This window comes from Rhipicephalus microplus, chromosome 2 (genome assembly GCF_043290135.1).
Source record: "Rhipicephalus microplus isolate Deutch F79 chromosome 2, USDA_Rmic, whole genome shotgun sequence".
Lineage (NCBI taxonomy): Eukaryota > Metazoa > Arthropoda > Arachnida > Ixodida > Ixodidae > Rhipicephalus > Rhipicephalus microplus.
Window position 1 is genome coordinate 267947312 of NC_134701.1, and position 7444 is coordinate 267954755.

The 7444-nt window shown below is 45.3% G+C and overlaps 1 protein-coding gene across 3 annotated transcripts in view; it reads right to left on the reverse strand.

The window, feature by feature from the left end:
* Positions 1-737, reverse strand: part of pds5 (cohesin associated factor B pds5) — a 65778-nt gene extending 65041 nt beyond the window's left edge. For all 3 annotated transcript variants that reach the window (XM_037421005.2, XM_037421007.2, XM_037421004.2), the window contains exon 1: positions 375-737. The gene's annotated coding sequence lies outside the window, so the exon portion shown is untranslated. The remainder of the gene's footprint in view (positions 1-374) is intronic.
* Between the last annotated feature and the right edge of the window lie 6707 nt (positions 738-7444).

Below are 7444 nucleotides of genomic sequence, written 5' to 3' on the forward strand. Positions count from 1 at the left end.
GGCTGCGACAAGTAAGTCAGCAGCGATCGTCTCGCTGGCACCAACGATATCGTGCACATCATGGAAAGCGCCCACCGGCGATAATCACCGCTGATCCGCTCGAACGGGCATCGGATAGAACGCGTGTCCGTCGTTACGCAAGATTATGCGGATACACAACATGGAAGAGTCGGGAAGTACAGTGTCTTTAGAAAACAAAAGGAAGTGACCTCGACGTTGGTAAACAAGCCTAGCACGCATGCCGCGCACAATGCAACCGTGACAAACACTGTGATCGTGTCGTTTCACTTAGCGTCACCGATGTCTACAAGACGCGATTTTTTGTTTGTTGATGCCCGGAGTTACCCCATTAGGCTTAAACCACCACCGCTCACCAAGTAGGCCAATGGCCGCTGCGGATGTTTTGAGTCGATGCTCTCAACTGGTCGGCCTCTTTAAGCTTGATTGTTAGCAGGCACTCGAAGGTCAACGTCGAAGTAATCACGCACAATAAGACGAATTGACAATTACACATTAAATTGTCACTTCTAATGGCGCCAAACGCTACAGTGCTAACGATGAAGACCGGCAGATGGCGGCGCTGCTGAAAACGTCATGGGGTGGCTCGTTGTATCGATGCAAGCGCCGCCCAGTGTCCCATAAAAGCAAACAATCCATGGAATACAGAGATGGCTTTCCCGTAGAATAGACTTTCATGCTATCTAGCGCTGGCAGCCATCCTCCATGGCTGGTAGCCTCCGTGATGAAAGACATAGAGCTGATTTACACAGACGGAGTCTACATTTTCCAGAGCAATTGACCGCCATTGGTTACGTTCAGCCTGTTCAACCCTTGACCCTGTTAAAGTGGTTGGTGTGACGTTGCGGTGCTAGCAGGGACGTAAGCATAACAGCGTGCTGTGGCACTACGTCACATGGTGTTTTCCACAAGTGAACCCTATGGTTACATCCATAGTTACATCAATGTATTACGAGGCGGGAGTATTTGAATCGCGGTATGATCATTTGATCTGAAAACGTTGGTATCGACTAAGCCGCACTTGTGTCACAATGTGATATAAGTTTCCGGGAAGTGGGCTTCCGATGCGGCGGTTTTTATTTTATTAAATCAAGCGCAAAGCTCTTCGTTTTATGGGGAATATATCATTCGTCGTTGAATGTCCGCGAAATGTCCAAGCACGTTGGCTTCCCCACCCGAAAATTTCCCTATTGCCCCGATCGGCCACTAGCTACAGCGATCAACAAGAAATGAAAAGAATGAAGATAAAATAATTCTCACACAAAATAACTAATATACTGAGCACACCAGGTAGCTTTATCTGTTAATCACGGCTGTTTCTCTCCTTGTTCCTTTGACCATGACCTCCGAGACTGCAAACGCATGGCGAGGCCTTAGAGATTGCAAGGCTTCAAAGTTGCACGTCTGTAATCTTAGAGGCTATGCCTTAACAAATGTAAAGTGCAAGCGTCGCCAGAAATTTTTCAGAGGAAGGCCTGGGAGAAGGAGAGAGGCAGGGCCGGTGTGTTTAGAGACGTTGTGTCCAGGGGATTGCAACTTGCAAGTGTTTATTTAACACACTATTTAACACACCCATACGCTCAACCAACGTGCTGAGCGTTCTGATCAGGAAAAATCGACTTCCTTCTTTAGGTACCTGAGACTCTGAGAGGTCTATTAATAAATCCTAGTACGCACAGCCCGCTCGTGGTAATATGAGGTTTTGTTGACTCATTTGCATGCTAGATGGCGCCACAAACCTGCAAACTTGAGCAAAGCGCAGAGTTTTGTGCATTCAATGACTCTGGTATGGGTAGCTAGAGAGTACGAATAACTGCACTTCAACGTGGATACTACATGGAAGGGTAATCAAAAGGCGAAACAGAGACCGTGATAGACGGGCTTCCGTCAAAATCTCGACATCAAATAGAGACCATCAGAGCGGAGGTAAAGAAATAAATCTCCTTGGGGAATTCAACCGCGCCCTCAACCCTTTTCCGAAATATTTAAGTTTTGCGTGTGTGTATATACGTACGTGCAGACATACATGCAGATACACGAACACACATAAAAAGGAGCAGTTGAGTGCCCACCCCTCCCAAACGTACCCCACGCAAAAAGTTTCCAGCAGCGGGTTCCCTATCAAATAGTGGAGGGATGATATAAAGAGAAACAAATCAACAAAACGTTGCGGTCTCGCAATGAAGGAATTTTTATTACGTATCATTTGCTTATGCAATGAAGATACTATTTAAGCAATCCACCACGACGCTCGGTCGAATCTCAGCGGTGCGATACTTCTGCACGATGCTTCCGCGTCTTGCGCTCCAGCATTGCGGTGGTGTCTACCGCGGGTTCAGCTTGCGATGCTTCCATCACCGGGGCGAACGGGAATGGAGTGTTGACTTATATTCTTACACCGTGGTTAGACCGTGGTTGAAACTTGCCTTGACAGGCTTGATGTCAGGAAAGAAATGGCGTTAGTATGAGTAATAAAAGATGCCCAACCTATTAGGGAACTTGTTCTTGATCACCTGTTAACTGTGGCACATACCCACTTCGGGCATATTTCTTCATCGTCGTCAGCCACTGCTTAAATAAAAAAAAATGCAATAAATTCCTTGCAAGTGTGTAGCGGATATTTCCATTCTACGAAGAATGACGAAGGACAGCATAGATAAATTAATGCTGGCCTACTTCACAAAAATTATGATTATTTATGGCGTAGTGGGTTTAGAAAAGAGTGTTTAGAAATGGGTCTGAATGGCCGCTCTTCTAGCTTTCACTGTGACTGTGCTGCACGCTCCGCGCAGGCCTAGTGTTTTTTTTTTTTTCGATACGGAACTTTGGAAGGAGGGATCACTGGGGGAGACCTATACCTTTTCTTTCACATGGGGAGGATAGGCCTTGTGCTCTGACGGCGTCTTCGAATGGTGATTTATTAATTATTTTGTGTGTGGTTGTACACATTACCTTGGTTACTGCGAAATGCTGCGGCGATAATTTGACAGATTATTGTGCGTGGGAGGACAGGGTACAGAGAGAAACAGTAAAGCTAAGACTTTCTTCAATTTTTCACTCCTTGACTTTCAAAGAGCCTGCTGCGAACACGCCTTGCCTAGCTGTCGTCTTTGCTCGACCGAGTGCACACACCGTAGACACGTGGCGCTGATTAAAATTCGCGACGCGACACGATGGCGCCAGTCTCGAGGAATTCTCATCACGTGTTGACTTGTGACGATGTCATTTGTCGCCTATTATTTCTGGGCGCCTGAGCACAGTACGCGTGTATTCGTGTGCGTGAAACAGAGAGAGACAGACAGATGGTATTATCCGAAGCCCAGCAACGAAACGAGATAGATAGATAGATAGATAGATAGATAGATAGATAGATAGATAGATACGATTCGAGGCCCATAGGAGAAGCACAAAATTATATTCTCGACTAATTAAAGAAATTATACAGTCACTCTGGTCGTCCTTTAACTACATCTAATCGTACGTATCGTTAATGCTAGAGAGACACCGTAGTGATTCTGTCCGATACAAAAACAAAATAAGAGAAACAGAAAAAAAAACTCGGAAGCGTGTAACTTTCAGTAATATGCACGTGGAAGACGTTGGAACAGTTATTTGGCAAACGATGTATACTGGTCACTTAATTGCGCAGGCGACAAGAACAACGTTAAGTTTTTCAATCAAGCAGCGCCGTCTCTTGGCCATTGCGTAAAGAAACGCCATCATGCCGTCATTGTATACGGCCAGGATGATTGGATTTTCGGATGCTGCTGGAAACGTCGTGAACGTGTTGCACCGTGAACGCAAATATCATGAAGTGATTCAGATACGTTGCCATCGTTGTTCTCAGAAAATGGAATAACCTTATTTGCCAACCAGAAAAGTACAGAACGAACTAGTGGTCGCGCAGAACTTGGAATCAATTAAAGACACTTCGACCGTTACATGGTGGTAAACAATGAGAACTGCCGATCTACGACGCAGTGAATACGAATGAGGACGATACAATGCCAACGACTCATCAAAACTTTCGGAATTCAACGTGGTTTGGGACACTTCTTCCGGCTTGTAAAAGACGACGAACATGGAGCACGTTACACTTTACGGCATGAGCGTAAAGTGAACGAAAAAACCGCGCGTCTTATGTTTTAGCGCAAGGAAGCACGAGAACGCTGAAAGCACTTGAGTATAAACAGTCTGTTCACTTGCGCTAAAACATAAGATATTCAAGTGTACCTACCAGTCAGTTTTATCGAAACTTCTGCGCAAGTTTCACGTTCGCCTCGCCAAGCGGCGATTACGCTTTCCGCTTGGCGCCGCGGATGCACACAATCTGTACGCACGCCACACTTGTGCTTTGTGACGTTTCAAAAGTGTAGCTCCATGCCTTTGTTTGCTTTCTTTCGTAGTTATATACGTACACGCTGATGAAATGAAAGTGATAACACTTTGAAGCCTTGATTATTCCGCGGGCAGCAGGTCTTCACGATAGTTATAACTGTTGTGAACGAATACTATATATATCATCATCATCAGCCTGACTATACGTCCACTGCAGGACAAAGGCCTCTCCCATGTTCCGCCAGTTAACCCGGTCCTGTGCTTGCTGCTGCCAATTTATACCCGCAAACTTCTTAATCTCATCTGTCCACATAACCTTCTGTCTCCCCCTAACCCGCTTCCCTTCTCTGGGAATCCAGTTAGTTACCCTTAATGACCAGCGGTTATCCTGTCTACGCGCTACATGCCCGGTCCATGTCCATTTCCTCTTCTTTATTTCAACTATGATATCCTTAACTCCCGTTTGTCCCCTAATCCACTTTGCTCTCTTCTTCTCTCTTGAGGTTACACCTACCGTTTTTCTTTCCGTTGCTCGCTGCGTCGTCCTCAATTTAAGTTGAACCCTCTTTGTGAGTCTCCAGGTTTCTGCTCCGTAGCTAAGTACCGGCAAGATACAGCTGTTATATACCTTCCTCTTGAGGGACAGTGGCAATCTACTTGTCATAATTTGAGAGTGCTTGCCGAATGTACTCCACCCCATTCTTATTATTCTAGTTACTTCAATCTCGTGGTTAGGCTCTGCGGTTATTACCTGCCCTAAGTAGACATAGTCTTTTACAACTTCAAGTGCACTATTACCTATCGCAAAGCGCTGCTCCTTTCCGAGGTTGTTGTACATTACTTTCGTTTTCTGCAGATTAATTTTAAGACCCACGTGCCTTTCTGCTCTCCTTGTCTAACTCCGTAATCATGAGTTGCAATTCGTCCCCTGAGTTACTCAACAATGCAATGTCATCGGCGAAGCGCAGGTTACTGAGGTACTCTCCATTAACTCTTATCCCTAACTGTTCCCATTCTAGGCTTCTGAAAACGTCCTGTAAGCACGCAGTGAATAGCATTGGGGAGATTGTGTCCCCCTGCCTTACACCCTTCTTTATTGGTATTCTGTTGCTTTTTTTATGAAGCACTATGGTAGCAGTTGATCCCCTGTAGATTTCTTCCAGAATGTTTATATATATTTCATCTACGCCCTGATTCCGCAGTGTCTGCATGACGGCTGATATTTCTACTGAATCAAACGCCTTCTCGTAATCTTTGAAGGATATGTATAGTGGTTGGTTATACTCTGAGCATTTCTATATTACCTGATTGATAGTATGAATGTGGTCAATTGTTGAGTAGCCTGTTCGAAATCCTGCTTGTTCCTTTGGTTGATTGAATTCTAATGTTTTCTTTACTCTGTTAGCAATTACCTTTGTAGATAGCTTGTATACTACAGAGAGCAAGCTGATCGGCCTGTAATTCTTCAAGTCCTTGTCATCTCCTTTCTTATGTATTAAGATGATGTTAGCGTTCTTCCAAGACTCTGGTACCCTTCCCGTCAGGATACACCTCGTAAACAGGGTGGCTGGTTTTTCTAACACAATCTGTCCTCCATCTTTCAGCAGATCTGATGTTACCTGATCCTCACCAGCAGCTTTGCCTCTTTGCATGCTCTTCAAAGCTTTTCTGACTTCTTCTATCATTACTGGTGAAGTGTCATCTGGGTTACTGCTACTTCTTATAGTATTGAGGTCGTGGTTGTCTCGGCTACTGTACAGATTTCTGTAAAACTCTTCCGCTATTTTAACTATCGTATCCATATTGGTAGTTATTTTGCCTTCTTTGTCCCTTAGTGCATACATCCGACTTTTGCCTATCCCAAGTTTCTTCGTCACTGCTTTGACGCTTCCTCCGTTTTTCAGAGCGTGTTCAGTTCTCTCCATGTTATACCTTCTTACATCGCATACTTTACGCCTATTAATCAACTTTGAAAGCTCTGCTAGTTCTATTGTGTCTGTTGTACTTGACACTTTCATGCTTTGACGCTTCTTAATTAGGTTCTTCGTTTCCTGGGAAAGCTTGCCAGTGTCCTGTCTAACTACCCTGCCTCCAACTTCCACTGCACACTCCGTAATGATACTCGTCAGATTATCATTCTTTGTATCTACGCTAAGGTTGGTTTCCTCACTAAAAGCCGAGTACCTGTTCTGCAGCGACACTCTGAATTCCTGTACTTTCCCTCTCAGGGCTAGCTCATTGATTGGCTTCTTGCGTATCAGTTTCTGTTGTTCCTTCTTCAAGTCTAGGTGAACTCGAGACCGTACCATTCTATGGTCACTGCATCGTACCTTGCCAACCACTTCCACATCCTGCACGATTTCTGGGTGTGCAGTCATTATAAAGTCTATTTCGTTCTTATTTTCGCCATTAGGGCTCCTCCATGTCCACTTGCGGTTTTCTCGTTTTCGGTAGAAAGTATTCAATATCCGCAAATTATTGCGTTCTGCGAATTCTACAAGTACCTCTCCTCTGGCGTTTCTTGTGCCGATGCCATAATCTCCTACTGCCTGGTCTCCAGCCTGCTCCTTCCCTACCTTTGCATTAAAGTCGCCCATCACTATAGTATACTGGTCCATTGAATTATATATTGAAATACAACGGTGCAGCTGACGCTTTATTGAAGCAACAGCAAAATGGCGCCGATCATGAAGAGGAACGTGTCGAAGACTGATGATGATTATTGTTAGATGAGGAAGATGACGTACAATGAATTCTCACACTAATTTCCCCCGTCGACGGAAGCGGCCAGCCTGGCCGCGAATTACGCTGTGGAACGCATACAATAGGGCTTGAGACGCGAAACGTGCACAATCTCTGTCCCGCGGCAGCGTTGGTCAGTGGGGACATGAACAGGTGTGACACGGTAGTTCACCGGTGAGGTCTGTTCGATAACTTTGTAAGGGCCAAGATAGCGTGACTCAAACTTTTCGCATAAGCCAGGCGTTCGCGCAGGAGTCCACAGAAGTACATTGTCGCCAGGGCGGTAGAGAACGACGCGGTGAGTGGCATCGTAACGATGTTTGCGATCTTCTTGGCTAGCTTCGGT